Here is a 19,724-nt window from a genome sequence, read left to right as displayed (position 1 = left end):
TTCTAGAGACAAAGGCGATTTTGTGTTCCTGGCCTTGAAACAACAAAGCAAACTCACTGTCCCCTCCATATGGTTCTCCCATTGTCATATAGCAATAACGGATGTTGCCTGCCATGAGCCTTTAAATAACCCCACAGGACAGTCCTCATTTCACAGATTTTAAAGTAGGCACAGAGTTCATCCTCCACTGCTCTGCCACTTACAAGCTGCATAGTCTTGGGCAGATACACAATGTCTGTGGGCCTGTTTCCTCATTGATAAAATGAGTATGGTCATCCCAGCACTACCTACTTCATCATAATGGCTACTTAGGTTGTGCCTGGCCCTGGGCTAAATGCTTGCCATGGATGGCTTCATTTAACTTTCCCAAACACCCATTAAGGAAGGTACAAGTATTATCTCCATTTTGCAGATGGAGATACTGAGGCTTAGAAGGGTAAGTGACTTACCCACCAAGCCGGCGACCAGCAGATCTGGGATTTGTACCTACAGGATCTGATGCCAGGTTGCATGCTTAATCACTCTACTATGCTGCCTCCAGGACTGTTGTGAAGAGTGGGGTTTGAAGAAGAAGGCAAGAGAGACAACGTGATACTTGGAACATAGTATGTGTTCAGTAAACATTAATTATGGTCACTATTGTCATTATCTCCATCATCATCCATCAGTGTTTGTTCTCTCCAGCAGCTAAAATGGACCATAACTTCCATGATGTGATTGGAAAAGCACTAAATGCTTCCATAGCTTTCACGGTGCTCCAAATTTCCTCCACCATCACTGCTCCCTAAAGGTGCATCTGGTCCCCTCTTTCTCCCCTAGCTCAGGAAACAGAGAGGTAAGCTCACTGGGGTGAGCTGATCACAAAACATAGCCCCATGTCTTCCCTTTCTGTATCCCTGTCCTTTTCAGCTCCTACCATCCAGTGGTGAAATCTATTTCCCCACCCACGGAATCTGAGTTGGCTCTGAGACTTTCTGTGGCCAATGGGACACTAGAAGATGTGTTGCATTAGAGGCTTGGAAATACTAGCCCTTCAGAGCCTGGTCTCTTTTGCTACTTTTTAGCAACCCTGCAGTCACCATATGAGAAACCAGGCTAGCCTGCTGGAGGATGAGCTATCACAATGCGGGAGGCCACAGCTGTCCAAGCTACTATGGCTGCCCTGTCACATACCAGTCAGTCCCAGCCAACATACAGGATGACCATAGACACACGAACAAGCCCAGCCAAGATCATCCAAGTTTGGCCTAGCTGAACCCAGCTGAACTCAACCCAACTGCCAACACAGAGAATCATAAGGTAAATAAATGGTTGTTGTTCTAAGCCACTATTTTGTGGGGTGGTTTGTTACACAGCAAAAACTGGCTGGTGAAGCAGCCTCTTGCAGTGAGACAATTGCTGGTTTCAGACCCAGAGCACTGGGATCCAATCTTACCTCCCCTTTTTATTCTCTGCATGACTTTAAGCAAGTTTTGTATCTGTAAAATGAGGATGTAAAAATTCTTATTCTTGATCAGGCATGGTGGCTCACACCTGTAATCCCAGCGTTTGAGAGGCTGAGGTGGGCGGATCACTTGAGGCTGGGAGTTCGAGACCAGCCTTGCTAACATAATGAAACCCTCTCTGTACTAAGAATATGAAAAAATTAGCTGGGCATGGTGGTGCATGCCTAAAATCCCAGCTACTCAGGAGGCTGAGGCACAAGAATCACTTCAACCCAGGAGGTAGAGGTTGCAGTGAGCCGAGATCATGCCACTGCACTCCAGCCTGGGTGACAGAGTGAGACGCCATCTCAAATATTTGTATATATTCTTCTTATGCCTATCTTGCAGGGTTGTTGGGAAGAACCAATGAGTTAATTCATGTGAGGGGGCCTTGTAATCTCAAGTGTTTTCCAAGTATCAGTCAGGGAGGACACTGTTAGTATTATTTGAGGGCAGAACTGGGGAGAGAAACAAAGGTCTAAATCCTAGGTGTTTGCTTAAGCCTGAGTGAGACACTGTAGTAGATGTCTAGGGTAGACATCTATTGTTTTTCCCTATCCAGCATTTATCTGGATAGCCTTTTGTTAGGTAAAGTCACCCCAATTGTGTTTTGGGAAACCATCCGCTCTCAGTATTGATCTGTGTGGTCCAGGTGGGGCTCATCCAACCCTAGTCCTTAGAGGTGGGCCAATGACCTGTGCCTGGCCCATCAGTGTATTATATTCCCTAGGCTGCTGTGATTGGTTCAAGGATAGGTACACAACTTGAGTTGGTCTTTTGCTGGAACTATGTGGAAAGAAGCATTCTCTTTCCACTGGGCTGCTAAACTGATAGAATAGAAGTCTGTAGCTGCCATTGATAACTTTTGTCAACACACAATAAAAGCCTGGAAAAGGATAAAAGCAGAGCTGGGAGATAGAGACTGATTCCTGATGATGCTGTTGGAATGCTGGATCCAGCCATGCCTGAATCTATCAATCTATCATGGCCTTTTTGGCTACTATGAACCAGTATGTCCCCTCCCCACCCTCTTTATTTATTTATTTTTTTCTTTTCAAGTTGAGAAGTCAAATTCAAATCCAATGTGAATCAAATTCCTGCCATTTTCCTGAGTTTTCTCTGTGTATCTTCTGGGTGAGACCAAGCTACCTTTCAGCAAACAGGGATTCCAAAGACAATCAGAATTGACTGAGGCCTGGAGAAAAATACACCAGCCTTCAGCAACCCCCTTGAATCCTTCCCTCCTCTACCTCAGAGGCACTGCCATCCAAGCTCCTTGGAGGACAGGAAGTGTTTCTAATAAATCCCCACCAAGGCCCGCTGAGACCCTACAACGACAATTAAAATTCAGGGACAATAAACAACACTAATTAAAAGCAAAACTAAGTACTTAATAAGACAAATGAGGTGGCAGTATTAAAAGTCAGGATGAGAGAGCTGGCATTAATTAAAAGCAAAGACTAATTTCTTCCCTCCTCTAAAAAGGCTGCGTGTAGGGGGGTGAGTGCACGCACACACACCTGTGCATTTCTAGACAAGATTTATATTTTGTAAATGTATAAAATTCCCTGGGAGCTGACAGACTGTGGGATTGGTGCTGCCTGGGGTGGGGGTGGGGGTGTCTTCCCAGAGAAGGGAACATTTGGGTTGGACCTTGAAGGCTGAGCTGGGACGTGTGAGAATAAAGGATAGAGGAAAGGAGGGGGAAGAGAGTAAACAGGGTTCAGAGGCTGCAATGGACATGAAACATTTAGGGAATAGAAGGACCCATGGGGATGGATCCTGGGTAGATTGAAGACAGGGAGGAAGGGGAAACAGGGCTAAAAAGAGAAAGTGGGGCTAGTGCTGAATCCCTATTTCTGTGGATCAGTAATGATAGTGCATAGCATCTCCACTGAGCCAACCCCAACTTCCATTCGAAGATCCAGAGGCTAAGGTCCCCTGCTCTTAGCAGACAGCTCAGCAAGGTGACTAAGGGTATGGGTTTGGAGTTCAAGTCCATTCTGCCATTTATGAGCCAGGTCACTTTGGACAAATTTATTCACCTTCCAACACCTCAGTTTTCTCATCTGTAAAGCAGGGACAAAAACAGAACCCACCTCTAAATGGAACTGTGAGGATTAAATGAAATCACTTCTCTGAAGTCCTTAGTCCAGAGCCTGGCACAAAGCACGCCCTTGTCAAGTGGAAGCTATCCTTACTTTATTATGAATAATAATCTCAGCCATGTTTTCCTAAGAGATGGGAGTCCATTTTCTGCACTGGAATGAAATATCTCAGGCTTTCTGAAACCAGAGTAAGTACATGGAGGAAAACAATGATGGATTGTGGAAATAAACACAATGTAATACACTAATAATAATATAATAATTCTCAAGCGTGGGTCATTTGTTGAGCACCATTGTTGCCTTTAGTGTTAATGACTAAATGTTTCTGGCCCTCTACTGTGTGGTGAGATTGGCCCTCCCTTTCCCTGGGGAAGCTGGGAGTGACCACATGACCTGTTTTGGCCAAAGAAGGTTTCCAAGTGGAAGCTTCAAAGCCAGTGCATACTTCACCACATTACCCTTTTCCCATCTTGACAATCATGTTTGTATGAAGACAGAGCCTTCCTCAGCCTGGGTCCCAGCTCTGAAGACATCCCTTGCTATCTCACCATATCCAACTAGCATGAGTGAGAAACAAATCAGAAACTTTGGAAATGGTTAACACAGCACAACCTAACCCAGTCTGTCTGTGTTTTCTACGGGCCAGGAGCTGCACTAAATGTTTCACATACAACGTCTTATTCTGTCTTGGTAATGATCATAGAAAACAGGATCTTTCATGACCCACTTTTACAGATTGGGAAACTGAAGCCCAGAGGGGTAAAGTCATTTGCTGGAAGATGTGCAGCCAGGAGGTTACAACAGGGTATGCATTTGAAAGGAGCCCACAGAAATAAATACAGTACATGACTCCACTGGAGGCAGGGCAAAGCATCCAGGATTGATTGACCTTCCTGAGGTGAATGTCTCCTGCTGGATAGGGGAACCCAAAACTCTTCCTTCCTCCCTGGGTTATGGGAGTTTCTGTGAGCCCTGTGTCTACAAAGCCTTAACACCAGACACCAATCAACAAAACACTCTTCATGGCTCCCTGTACGGTCCAGACAATTACCTAATTCCTTGATAAAGCGGAAACTTGCTTTTGTCCTGCTGTTAATCTGGCTTATCTCTGCCCCAGCTACACTGTGGTAAGCAGGGAAAAGGCAAAGGCTCAGGATTGATTTCAGCACTCAACACATGCGCACACAGACACACCGGCCCCATACAGAAAATGTGATTAGACAGGTCTCCATATTAAAACAAGTCATTTAGCTTAATGGCCCCTGGCTGCCACTCAGGCCCAGGCTGCAGTGAAATTCATTCTGATTAAAACTCAGCTGGAGTTGACTTCTCTGCAGCTCTAAATCTGATCATGCCACGGAAGGCCACAAATGGCGTCCTGCTCCCTCCTCTGCCTCAGGGACAGGACGCTCACAGCAGAGAGGGGCATTATTCTCCTTAAAAAAAATGGCAGCAGTCCTGGTCCTCACATCTGAGGGGCGTTTTCACACATTTTACATGGGAGAAATAGCATTCCCATTTTATAGGCCAGGAAGTTGAGGCCAAGGTTTGTCAAGGTCATGCTGGTAGCAGGTGGAATATCCAATGACTCAAATATGGGTTTCTTATAAATGAGGCTCCTGCCCATCCTGCTCTATTATTTGTTGGGTTAAACATATTAATTTGCTATTTTTATAGTACAAAAATGCTTGCATAATGGCAGCATCATGTGGTTCAACTTAATAATAAAGTGGCTTTGCTGGATAATTTCTATTTGCTCCTCCAGACCCATTCATCCTCCATCCTGCTCTGTGCCCTGGGAGGCTGACCCGTGTGAGAGCACTAGCAGGCTCCCTGGCCCTCTGGCTTCTGGTTGGGTTTGTCTAATGGGAGGCACCAGCAGGAGACTGAAGGGAGGGAGGAGAGACAGGCTGGGGTATATTCTTCTGAAGGTCATAGCTCTTGTCAGGAGGACCTCTCCACCCAGTCCTTTCTCTCCTGCATCCACTTATGTTTCCTCCCAGCCCCTCCAAGCCTAGAGATGGTAAGGACTTGCCCAGATAACACAGCTAACAATTGACAGCGCCCCACTTGGAGTCTCAGTCTCAGCAGTGTGGCTCCAGAACATGTGCTCTTGGCCAGCTCACTATCCTGCCCTGAGGGTCTGCATTTCACAGTTCTGCAGAGGTGGGACGTAGTGTAGAAATGAACAACACCAGTCTTCAGGTGGGCAGTTTTCCCATACAACCTTATTTTATCATCACCACTATCCTGTGAGGTAGGCTCCAAAGTTATTCCCATTTCTGACACTCAGAGGGGTGAATTAACTTACCCAAGATGACCAGAAAGGAGTGGTGGAGCCAGTGAGTTATAAACCCAGATGTTCTCCCTTTAATACCAGCAGCCTTAACCGCTAGTCTAGATAACCACTCTTACAACCTGGCCACCTAGCCAGACCTGGAACCACTGAGTAAAAGGTATGGTAAGAGAGAATCTGGCATGAGATAAGAAACAGCTTTCTGGGGGGGGCGCGCCCAAGATGGCCAAATAGGAACAGCTCCAGCCTCCAGCTCCCAGCGTGAGCGACACAGAAGACAGGTGATTTCTGCATTTTCAACTGAGGTACCGGGTTCATCTTACTGGGGCATGTTGGACAGTTGGCACTGGTCTGTGGGTGCAGCTCAACCAGCGAGAGCTGAAGCAGGGCGGGGCATCGCCTCGCCTGGGAAGCGCAAGGGGGAAGGAAATTCCTTTTGCTAGCCAAAGGAAATTGAGACACACAACACCTGGAAAATCGGGTAACTCCCACCCTAATACTGCACTTTACCAAGGGTCTTAGCAAACGGCACACCAGGAGATTATATCCCACACCTGGCCCAGAGGGTCCCACACCCACGGAGCCTCCCTCATTGCTAGCACAGCAGTCTGAGATCTAACTGCAAGGCGGCAGCAAGTCTGGGGGAGGGGCGCCTGCCATTGCTGAGGCTTAAGTAGGTAAACAAAGCCTCCGGGAAGCTCGAACTGGGTGGAGCCCACCACAGCTCAAGGAGGCCTGCCTGCCTTTGTAGACTCCACCTCTGGGGACAGGGCATAGCTAAACAAAAAGTAGCAGAAACCTCGGCAGAGGTAAATGTCCCTGTCTGACAGCTTTGAAGAGAGCAATGGATCTCCCAGTACGGAGGTTGAGATCTGAGAACGGACAGACTGCCTGCTCAAGTGGGTCCCTGACCCCTGAGTAGCCTAACTGGGTGACATCCCCCACTAGGTGCAGACCAACACCTCACACCTCACACGGCTGAGTACACCCCTGAGACGAAGCTTCCAGAGCAAGAATCAGACAGCAACACTCGCTGTTCAGCAATATTCTATCTTCTGCAGCCTCCGCTGCTGATACCCAGGCAAACAGGGTCTGGAGTGGACCTCAGGCAAACTCCAACAGACCTGCAGCTGAGGGTTCTGACTGTTAGAAGGAAAACTATCAAACAGAAAGGACACCCACACCAAAACCCCATCAGTACGTCACCATCATCAAAGACCAAAGGTAGATAAAACCACAAAGATGGGGGAAAAGCAATGCAGAAAAGCTGGAAATTCAAAAAATCAGAGCACATCTCCCCCTCCAAAGGAATGCAGCTCATCGCCAGCAACGGAACAAAGCTGGATGGAGAATGACTTTGACAAGTTGAGAGAAGAAGGCTTCAGTCAATCAAACTTCTCAGAGCTAAAGGAGGAACTACGTAACCAGCGCAAAGAAACTAAAAACCTTGAAAAAAGATTTGATGAATGGCTAACTAGAATAACCAATGTAGAGAAGTCCTTAAAAGAACTGATAGAGATGAAAACCATAACACAAGAACTACGTGACAAATGCACAAGCTTCAGTAGCCGACTCAATCAACTGGAAGAAAGAGTATCAGCGATTGAAGATCAAATGAATGACATGAAGCAAGAAGAGAAGTGTAGAGAAAAAGAGAGTAAAAAGAAATGAACAAAGCCTCCAAGAAATATGGGATTATGTGAAAAGACCAAATCTACATCTGATTGGTGTGCCTGAAAGTGACGGGGAAAATGGAACCAAGTTGGAAAACACTCTTCAGGATATCATCCAGGAGAACTTCCCCAACCTAGTAAGGCAGGCCAACATTCAAATTCAGGAAATACAGAGAACACCACCTCGAGAAGAGCAACTCTAAGACATATAATTGTCAGATCCACCAAAGTTGAAATGAAGGAAAAAATGTTAAGGGCAGCCAGAGAGAAAAGTCGGGTTACCCACAAAGGGAAGCCCATCAGACTAACAGCAGATCTCTTGGCAGAAACTCTCCAAGCCAAAAGAGAGTGGGGGCCAATATTTAACATTCTTAAAGAAAAGAATTTTAAACCCAGAATTTCATATCCAGCCAAACTAAGTTTCATAAGTGAAGGAGAAATAAAATCCTTTACAGACAAGCAAATGCTTAGAGATTTTGTCACCACTAGGCCTGCCCTACAAGAGATCCTGAAGGAAGCACTAAACATGGAAAGGAACAACCAGTACCAGCCATTGCAAAAACATGCCAAAATGTAAAGTCCATTGATGCTAGGAAGAAACTGCATCAACTAATGAGCAAAATAACCAGCTAATATCATAATGACAGGATCAAGTTCACACATAACAATATTAACCTTAAATGTAAATGGACTAAATGGTCCAATTAAAAGACACAGACTGGCAAACTGGATAAAGAGTCAAGACCCATCAGTTTGCTGTATTCAGGAGACCCATCTCACATGCAGAGACACACATAGGCTCAAAATAAAGGGAGGGAGGAAGATCTACCAAGCAAATGGAAAACAAAAAAAAAAGCAGGGGTTGCAATCCTAGTCTCTGATAAAACAGACTTTAAACCATCGAAGATCAAAAGAGACAAAGAAGGCCATTACATAACGGTAAAGGGATCAATTCATCAGGAAGAGCTAACTATCCTAAATATATATGCACCCAATACAGGAGCACTCAGATTCATAAAGCATGTCCTTAGAGACTTACAAAGAGACTTAGACTCCCATACAATAATAATGGGAGACTTTAATACCCCACTGTCAACATTAGACAGATCAACAAGATAGAAAGTTAACAAGGATATCCAGGTATTGAACTCAACTCTGCACCAAACGGACCTAATAGACATCTACAGAACTCTCCACCCCAAATCAACAGAATATACATTCTTCTCAGCACCACATTGCACTTAGTCCAAAATTGACCACATAGTTGGAAGTAAAGCACTCCTCAGCAAATGTAAAAGAACAGAAATTATAACAAACTGTCTCTCAGACCACAGTACAATCAAACTAGAACTCAGGACTAAGAAACTCAGTCAAAACTGCTCAACTACATAGACACTGAACAACCTGCTCCTGAATGACTACTGGGTACATAACGAAATGAAGGCAGAAATAAAGATGTTCTTTGAAACCAATGAGAACAAACATACAACATACCAGAATCTCTGGGACACATTTAAAGCAGTGTGTAGAGGGAAATTTATAGCACTAAATGCCCACAAGAGAAAGCAGGAAAGATCTAAAATTGACACCCTAACATCACAATTAAAAGAACTAGAGAAGCAAGAGCAAACACATTCAAAAGCTAGCACAAGGCAAGAAATAACTAAGATCATAGCAGAACTGAAGGAGATAGAGACACAAAAAAACCCTCCAAAAAATCAATGAATCCAGGAGCTGGTTTTTTGAAAAGATCAACAAAATTGATAGACCACTAGCAAGACTAATAAAGAAGAAAAGAGAGAAGAATCAAATAGATGCAATAAAAAATGATAAAGGGGCTATCACCACTGACTCCACAGAAATACAAACTACCATCAGAGAATACTATAAACACCTCTACGCAAATAAACTAGAAAACCTAGAATAAATGGATAATTTCCTGGACACTTACACTCTCCCAAGACTAAACCAGGAAGAAGTTGAATACCTGAATAGACCAATAGCAGGCTCTGAAATTGAGGCAATAATTCATAGCCCACCAACCAAAAAAAGTCCAGGACCAGATGGATTCACAGCCGAATTCTACCAGAGGTACAAGGAGGAGTTGGTACCAATCCTTCTGAAACTATTCCAATCAATAGAAAATGAGGGAATCCTCCCTAACTCATTTTATGAGGCCAACATCATCCTGATACCAAAGCCTGACAGATATACAACAAAAAAAGAGAATTTTAGACCAATATCCCTGATGAACATCGATGCAAAAATCCTCAATAAAATACTGGCAAACCGAATCCAGCAGCACATCAAAAAGCTTATCCACCATGATCAAATGGGCTTCATCCCTGGGATGCAAGGCTAGTTCAACATACGCAAATCAATAAATGTAATCCAGCATATAAACAGAGCCAAAGACAAAAACTACATGATTATCTCAATAGATGCAGAAAAGGCCTTTGACAAAATTCAACAGCCCTTCATGCTAAAAACTCTCAATAAATTCAGTATTGATGGAACGTATCTCAAAATAATAAGAGCTATTTATGACAAACCCACAGCCAATATCATATTGAATGGGCAAAAACTGGAAGCATTCCCTTTGAAAACTGGCACAAGACAGGGATGCCCTCTCTCACCACTCCTATTCAACATAGTGTTGGAAGTTCTGGCTAGGGCAATCAGGCAAGAGAAAGAAAGAAAGGGTATTCAGTTAGGAAAAGAAGAAGTCAAATTGTCCCTGTTTGCAGATGACATGATAGTATATTGAGAAAACCCCATTGTCTCAGCCCAAAATCTCCTTAAGCTGATAAGCAACTTCAGCAAAGTCTCAGGATACAAAATCAATGTGCAAAAATCACAAACATTCTTATACACCAGTAACAGACAAACAGAGAGCCAAATCATGAATGAACTCCCATTCACAATAGCTTCAAAGAGAATAAAATACCTAGGAATCCAACTTACAAGGGATGTAAAGGACCTCTTCAAGGAGAACTACAAACCACTGCTCAGTGAAATAAAAGAGGACACAAACAAATGGAAGAACATACCATGCTCATGGATAGGAAGAATCAATATTGTGAAATGGCCATACTGCCCAAGGTAATTTATAGATTCAATGCCATCCCTATCAAGCTACCAATGAGTTTCTTCACAGAATTGGAAAAAACTGCTTTAAAGTTCATATGGAATCAAAAAAGAGCCCGCATTGCCAAGACAATCCTAAGTCAAAAGAACAAAGCTAGAGGCATCACATTACCTGACTTCAAACTACACTACAAGGCTACAGTAGCCAAAACAGCATGGTACTGGTACCAAAATAGAGATATAGACCAATGGAACAGAACAGAGTCCTCAGAAATAATACCACACATCTACAGCCATCTGATCTTTGACAAACCTGACAAAAACAAGAAATGGGGAAAGGATTCCCTATTTAATAAATGGTGCTGGGAGAATTGGCTAGCCATAAGTAGAAAGCTGAAACTGGATCCTTTCCTTACTCCTTATATGAAAATTAATTCAAGATGGATTAGAGACTTAAATGTTAGACCTAAAACCATAAAAACTCTAGAAGAAAACCTAGGTAATACTATTTAGGATATAGGCATGGGCAAGGACTTCATGTCTAAAACACCAAAAGCAATGGCAACAAAAGCCAAAATTGACAAATGGGATGTAATTAAACTAAAGAGCTTCTGCACAGCAAAAGAAACTACCATCAGAGTGAACAGGCAACCTACAGAATGGGAGAAAATTTTTGCAATCTACTCATCTGACAAAGGTTTAATATCCAGAACCTACAAAGAACTCAAACAAATTTACAAGAAAAAAACAAACAACTCCATCAAAAAGTGGGCAAAGGATATGAACAGACATTTCTCAAAAGAAGACATGCATACAGCCAACAGACACATGAAAAAATGCTCGTCATCACTGGCCATCAGAGAAATGCAAATCAAAACCACAATGAGATACCATCTCACATTAGTTAGAATGGCAATCATTAAAAAATCAGGAAACAACAGGTGCTGGAGAGGGTGTGGAGAAATAGGAACACTTTTACACTGTTGGTGGGACTGTAAACTAGTTCAACCATTGTGGAAAACAGTGTGGCGATTCCTCAAGAATCTAGAACTAGAAATACCATTTGATCCAGCCATCCCATTACTGGGTATATACCCAAAGGATTATAAGTCATGCTTTTATAAAGACACATGCACACGTATGTTTATTGCGGCACTATTCACAATAGCAAAGACTTGGAATCAACCCAAATGTCCATCAGTGACAGACTGGATTAAGAAAATGTGGCACACACACACCATGGAATACTATGCAGCCATAGAAAAGGATGAGTTCATTTCCTTTGTAGGGACATGGATGCAGCTGGAAACCATCATTCTCAGCAAACTATTGCAAGAACAGAAAACCAAATGCCGCATGTTCTCACTCATAGGTGGGCATTGAACAATGAGATCACTTGGACACAGGAAGGGTAACATCACACATTGGGTCCTATTGTGGGGAGGGGGTGGGGGGAGGGATAGCATTAGGAGATATACCTAATGTAAATGACAAGTTAATGGGTGTAGCACACCAACATGGCACATGTATACATATGTAACAAACCTGCATGTTGTGCACATGTACCCTAGAACTTAAAGTATAATAATAATAATAATAATAATAATAATAATAATAAAGAAACAGCTTTCTAACCATCAGACCCATCAAAATGGAGACATACTACTTTGATAGATAATAGGCTCCCCATCATTGGAGGTAATCGAGCACAAACAGCCAAACCACTTGTTGGGGCTGTCGAAAAGAGGGTGATGAGCTTTCCTGAAACTACCCCTTTCTGTATTTGAAAAGGAATGGCTCAAGTTCACAGACTTTTCCCTCTCATATGTGGTTAAATTCCCTACATATACGGGGCATTTGACTTGGCCTGACCCTCTGATCAAGCCAGAAGAACTAGTTTCTGGTTACACAACAGAAAGCTGAAGTATCCTGGCCTAACATAGGCCAGGGAAGGGCTCTTCTTGTCTTCTCACTTTGCTACAAACACATGCACATACACACACTCACATCCCCACCCACGCCCCACACCCTCCCCTACACACTCATGCACACTCCCACATAAATACACCACACACACACACACACTCACCTTACTCCCACATAACACCCCCCACATCCTAGTTTACTCCATATCCACCATACCTGCGCTGCAACCACTCTCAACTCCACTATACACACATACACACACACACACACAATCATACAAACATGACACCCTCATTTTCACCCACAGTACAAATTTCAACACACCATCTCCCATCAAGGGCAGTGAGCAAGAGCCCAGGCTTTAAAGTTACACAGACAGACCTGTGTTCAACCCCCAGCTAAGCAGGCTGAGCCTGGACAAATTACTTAACTTTTCAGAGCTTCTGTTCCCTCATCTGTGATGTGGGGGATGTATCAGCACCCACTTCATGGGGTTGTTTGAGGTTGCAGCAAAAAGTAACACAGCGAGCATCTAGTCCTGTACCAGCCCAGGCAAAACCCTCACTAGGCATCACCCAGGTGTTCTTCCAGAACCCCTCCTCTCCTGAATCTCATTTTAGCACAGTCTCTAGCCACAGGAAGTACACTTTCTGCCTCACACAATCTAGCTGTGTTCACTTCCCTGGGGTGTGAATTTTAAGAAATCCAAGGCCACTTTAGAAAAAGTGAAAAGCTTCTCTTAGTTCTCATGAATAATAGGTCTTCAAGGCCTGCCTCTATCCATTCCCTTCTCCTTTCCAGGCACCAGGTGGGGGAAAGAAACAGAAAATAAAACCTTGGCCAGTATTGGCTGAAGAACATGAATGGACCACAATCTTCCTCTTCTTCTCTTCTTGTCCCCATGAAAACAACCCTCAAAACATTAGGTACTGTAGATGGAGAACTCTGCAATTTACAAAGCCGTTGGTCTCCCCAGTCACCCAGGCAGGCGGGTGTTATGACTCAAATCACTGGAGGTAAAAGAGTGCAGAGGCTGAGAGGTGCTGAGCTGTCAGGATTCAAGTCCTCACTCTGCCTCTCTCTAGTTATGTGATGTTAAGATGGTTACTTAACCTCTCTATGCCTTTCTTTCATTAAGGATGATAACAGTACCTATCTTATAGGGACGTTAAAGGATTAAATGTGTTAGTACTTGTAAAGTGCTTAGAACAATGCCTGACACACGGTTAAATAAAGAGGATGAAGTTACCCTTGTCGTCATCTCCAGATATCAAGTCTGCCAAATAGAGCTATAATGGTAGTTATCACTTACTGCATGCCAGGGATTGCACTAAGTAATTTGTATACATTGGCTCAAAGAAGGTTTGCGAAGAGATAGAAATCAGAAGGCCAGAGCTGTAGTTCAGCACCATAGACAGCAGCACATACACATTACTCTTTTCCTCCTCTCCCCAGTTTTAGTGAATGAATACATATACAAAGGGATTTTTCTGTGTGTGTGTTGGGGGGGGGCGGAGAGAGAATGAATCAGAAATTGATACACTTTCTACAAGTGGGATCCACCAACCATGTACCATGTATGACTTGACTTACTCTTCTCCTTGAGATTCATGCAGCTATCAAGATGGCATAGAATGATGTAAAACTTTTTTCACACCCTGAAATGCTGATTTCTCCCTGTAAGCTCTAAAATCCTAGCTCAACTCTCATCTGTCCCATAATGTCTTTTTCAATCCACTCTTTCTTCTCTGAATTTTTAACATATTTGGGATTCAGAAGTTCATGGCTTAGCCTTCGCTGGTTCAATAAATCATCCTCCACAAGACTGAAAGTTCCATGGGGGTATGGGGAGTGGACATGAGTTCCTCCTTCTCCTGGTACTAACGCCCTGGTTTGGTTTTGTTTTTAAAGGAACCATCTTTTCCCTCAGACCATGGTGTTCTGGTCTCAATTCTTAGCTCCAGGGGTTCTCACATGACTCTAGCCTCACCAGTCAGCATATCCCCCCTTGTTACTACATATAATTGACTCAAAGTTGGATTAGTTCCCCAATCCAAGCCAATTAGATTCAATGCTCAGACTTTTGTTGCAATCCTAGAAAGGAGATGCTCTTTTTTTTTCTACTAAACAGAAGCTGGATGAGGCAAACTTGGACTTGGTGGGTTCTACCAGGGGGGGAAGTCTGCCTGAAATGGAGGCCAACCTAGAAAAAAGCCGAATGATGAGATGGTGAGAACTCAGTTCTAGCCTATTGTTGAGCCTCTGGATCCAGTCATGCCTCCACCATGAGGGGACCCTTCGATCACATTAGCAAATAAGTGTCCTTTGGCATTACTTGAACTAGTTTGAGTAAGGTTTGCAATCAACATAGTCATGATGAATGCAGAGACATACACAAACACAGTCAATACTCATTATTTGTGAATTCCATATTTGCAAATTTGCCTACTTGCTAAAATTTGGAACCCCCAAAATCAATACCTGTGACCCTTTCATGGTCATTCACAGACATGCACAGAGTGACCAAAATGTTTGCGTCACCTCACATGCATGCTCCTAGCTGAAGGTAAACAAAGCAGGTCTCCACCTTGTTTCAGCTCCTATGCTGTAATCAAGTCTCTTTTTTTGGGGGGCCTATTTAGTGCCACACTTTTTTTGCATTTTTGCACTTTTTGTTGGTAATTTTGCTGTTTAAAAATGGTCCCCAAGCATAGTGCTATTGAGTGTTCCTAGGAGCAGGAAGGCTGTGATGTGCCTTACAGAGAAAATAATGCATATAATACAATTTGTTCAGAGCTTTCGAACTGAACAAGGCCTCATGCTATTGGCCACAAGTTCAGTGTTAATGGAATCAACAGTATATTAAATGAGGGTCTTTACACAGAAATACACATAAAACAAGGTTATGTTTTGATCAGTTGAAGATATTGTAAGCCTGTTAATGGAATCAATAGCGTATTAAATGAGGTGTCTTTAAACAGAAACACACATAAAACAAGGCTATTGATCAGTTGAAGATACTGGAACCAAAACTCGTAGGAACCCAACCCTGTATTTCTCCTAGGAGCAATGTGGTTCAGTACTAGTTCAGTGTTTGTGGCAACTTTGCAGAACATAACTATCATGAGTAATGGGAATTGATTCCCTCTCTCTCTCTTTACCTCTAGATTCCCTCTCTCTCTCTTTACCTCTACATATATACACACACACACATATATATGTACACACAAAAAAATGTATTATATGTAAAACAAATAACAGTATAAAGTATTATATACATAACACTATACAATATACAAATGTATGCAGTACTAGATTAATCAAAAGGCATTTTTACAGTTTCACTTTTCCTCTTACAATGAAGAATAGTAAGTGGGACCGATGTTAGCAATTTAGGCTGTTATCTATTTTATTTTTCCAAATGTGGTGGAGTCAAGGAGCAGATAATAAGATAGTTGACGCAAATAGCCAATTTGGGAGGAAAAGTGCCAGGAACATACAACATACCATCCTTAGGGGTTGTTTTGGGGTCAACTTCTCCCACAAGAAAGTAACAGTGCATTTCGACCCAGTTCCTCTGCCATCACTTTTGTGGGGGCAGAAGGAGGTAAAGTGGAAGAAGAGAAACCTGCCAGGAGTGAACACATTGGATTGGGGATTTACCAGGGATGGAAAACTCACAGGGATCATCCAGCACACGGCCTTTCTGGAGTCTGATCAGATAACGAACCAGGGCCGAGCAGTAAATGGGTTTATAAGTGTACTGTCAATCTCCAGCATCTGCAGAGCATGCTCAGAAGTGGAAGGTCTGCAGCGAGCTAAGGGTGAGTGAGGGGTAGTTGCAAGTGGTTCATCCCCAGCCAGGCTGCCAGTTTAGTTTCTACAATAAAATTGGTCACTGATGGGGGCTGCATTTGAGGGTTTAGGAGGGTTCCCATCTTTCAAAGCTGAGGACAAGTGAGGACTGAGTTCATTCGGCCCCGATTTTCAGCTCTTTCTTGAGGAAAGAAAGGAAAACTTGAAGGTCATTTCCTTCTTAAAGAAGCGCTGAGACTTTGCAGATTTATTTCTTAGTTTGGAGTCTGAAGAATCAAGAAAGGAAGCTGAAATGTCCCCAGCCGGCCTGTTTACTTTTTCACGTAGTTCTTGTTCATTGAGGATTCTGGGTATACCGACGCCATAGAAATGGAGTACCAAGCTCTTATCATATAGAACTGAAGCCAGCAGGAGGAGGCAGTGTGGTAAGGGTCAGAATTTATAGGTAAGAGGAGGCGGGGAAAGGTGATGTTCAACTCTGCCCTAAGCCACTTCACCCCATGTTTCTGGAGATACTTTTAGTGCCTCTCCTTAGTAATTACCTTTCCTAGAGAGCCTAGGGACCTGTTTGACATAAAGTGGTTAACTCCAGAGCTAGTCCTGGCTCTGCCCCTTGCTAACCTGGAACTCAGCAAGTTCCTTAACCTCTGTGCCTCCCTTTCCTTGTCTGGAAAATGCTGGTTATAATTGTACCCTCTTCCCAGGGCTGGTGGAAGAAGGGGATGAAATGAGGCATGCAGAGCTCCTGGCATGGTGCTGGCTCATAGCAAATACTCAAAAACTGGTAACTCTTATTGTGGAGTAACAATATGCTAGCGTGAAGTCCTCATTGCCAACCATAGCCCATAAGGTTTGAATCTATACCTATTTCCCCTTGTTTTTTTCTGCCCTTAGCGCTTCATGTCAACCTCTCCTCTCTCAGGGACAGTCATCTCCACACTGAGAAGCCGCAATGTTCTTTTAAAATGCTTGTATAGTGAGGGTTCTTGTGGCCCCAGATCCCCATGATGAGAAGAGGCAGAAGAGGCCACCAGAAGGAAATGGTCAAGAATGGTCAAAAGATACTGACATATCCCAGGAAACTCTCATGAGCTCCCATTGGCAGAGGATACAACCAGCCTCAAATGTTTCACAAAACAAGAGCATTTGTTTTAAGCCTTATGATTTTGTTGCAAGTCCCATCCTTAGTTTGGGAGGTTTAGGGTCCATTATACAGATGCCAACATTGAGGATCTGTGAGCTAAGATAATGCACCAAAGTCAGACAGGTGGTGAACAGTCACATCCTAGTTCTGCCCTAGGGTCACCTTGGAGGCAGGGTTAAAATGTCAATGCAAGGACCCCATCCAAACCAACTAAAGAAGAAACTCTATAGCTGAGTCCTGGCATAGCTATGCTGCTAAAGTTCCCCAGGTGTTCATAATGCACAGCCAGGGCCAAGAGCCACCTGCCTGCAATCCCACCCTTCCTTCAAGCCAGTGCACCTCAAACTTGAAAGCACATGAGAATCACCTGGAGGGCTCCTTAAGGCACACATTCATACCCGCTCCCCAGACCCAGAGCTTCTGATTCAGGAGGTCTGAAACAGAGCCCAAGAATTTGCATTTCTAGTAAGTTCCAGGCAATACTGGTACTGCTGATCTGTGGATCGCATTCTGAGAACCGCCACTTTACGCAATGCTAGAAAGTCAAACCCAGGGGACTAAATGTTCTGGTTCATGGTTTCCCTTCTTCTAGCAACGCTGTCCTATCCTGAATCAGAGCCAGTAACTCAGGCGTGCTGCTCAACCTCTACCAGAAACTGGGGAAAGTCAGGGGAGGCTGAGGGCTTGCTGCCTTTCCGTTTTCTTGTTTCTTTCCTTTTAAAAAATAATCCACCACTTAAGAGACTGCCCCTGAGCACTTACTGCTTGCTCTTCCACCAGCGGCCCAAGCCCTTGCCTGCAATGCAGGTCTTCTTAAATATTGAATAAGCCTGCCGCTCCACCAGCTGCCGCAGCTGGGGCTGAGGTAATGTTGATATTGACAAAGGCTTAATGTGATTAATCAGGTTAGAAAGATCAGGCTGCGGAGCTGGTTTCATAAAAGACCTTCATGTTCTTCTCTATCACAAAAATCCCCAAAGCCTCCACACTTTCCCTGCCCATCCTGCATCCCTTCTAAGGCTTGGGGATTTTCCCCCTCTTTGCTGGTGTTGCTGTTTAATGACCCATTAGGTTAGTTAGAGTCATCTGGAGAGAGGGTAAGGTTTTGAATAAGAGCAAAGATCATTAGGTTGATATCGTTAGTGTTTATTTATCCAACAGATACTTACTGAGCACCTACTCCATGCCAGACACTAGGTGATAGTGTACTGGAGATATAGTGGTAAATAGAACAGTCAAATTATCCTGTTCTGGTGGCGTTGACATTCTAGTGGGGGGAAATAGGCGATTGACAAAATAAATAATTAAAGTAGATAGCAGGTACACAGTGCCAAGTGCCAGGGGGGGAAATGGAGAAGGAGGAGGTAGAGTTCTGGGGAGGGAGGTGCAATTTTAAATAAGACGACATTTGAAGAAAGATCTGAAAGAGGTGGGTAGTGGACAGAAGGTGGAAAGAATTAACAGGACCTTTTCCAGAACATCAAGCTCAGAGATTTCATCATCCTCATCAAAATAACAGTGACTCATGTTTGCTGAGCACCTACAAAGTGCCAAGCCCTGGTCCAAGCAAACACAATATATTGACTTGGTAAATTCCCAAAACAACCCAATAAGGTAGTTGTTATTGTTATCTTCATTTCCCAGATGAGGAAACTGAGATGCAGAGAGATTTAGTAACTCGTTCAAGACCACAGAGCAGCAGAGCTGGAACCTGAACCCAGCTAGATGAGCAATTATTTCTACCCCCTTCCTCTACTCTGAGCCCCCTGCTTCTCAGGAAGGGGCCTCACATCTGTAGTAGATTGCAGAACAAAATCTCCCTCTGGGTAGAGAGGGGTCCTATTGTCCTCTTCATTTCCAGGGAGTTGGTGCTATGAAGAGTGGAGGATAGAGGGTTCAGTCTGTAAATGCAGCCCTTTCTGAGCCAGTTTGAAGTTTTCATCAAGCCTCCCCAAGTTTGTGCCTTCGTGTGAACCCTGCACTGCAGGCAGGATGGCCTTTTCAAAATATGGATCACATCAGGTCACCCTTCTGCTTGTGAGACCCCATTGCTCTCAGAATCAAGACAAATTGCTTGATTTGTCTTGATTGCATGGCCCTGCAGGCACTACCCACCTCATCTCACACCCGCCTCGTCTCACACCCGCCTCATCTGACCCTCACATCTCACACTCTAACCATGCTGGCCTT

General features: G+C 43.8%; 1 protein-coding gene across 4 annotated transcripts in view; it reads right to left on the bottom strand.

Moving 5' to 3' along the window:
- The window catches only part of RPH3A (rabphilin 3A), a 338,247-nt gene that overhangs the window by 81,554 nt on the left and 236,969 nt on the right, over positions 1-19,724 (bottom strand). The window lies entirely within an intron of this gene.

The sequence above is a fragment of the Theropithecus gelada genome, chromosome 11 (assembly GCF_003255815.1).
Source record: "Theropithecus gelada isolate Dixy chromosome 11, Tgel_1.0, whole genome shotgun sequence".
In the NCBI taxonomy this organism is placed as follows: Eukaryota; Metazoa; Chordata; class Mammalia; order Primates; family Cercopithecidae; genus Theropithecus; species Theropithecus gelada.
The sequence above is the reverse complement of the archived record's forward strand: the minus strand, read 5'-3'. Positions and strand labels throughout refer to the sequence as shown.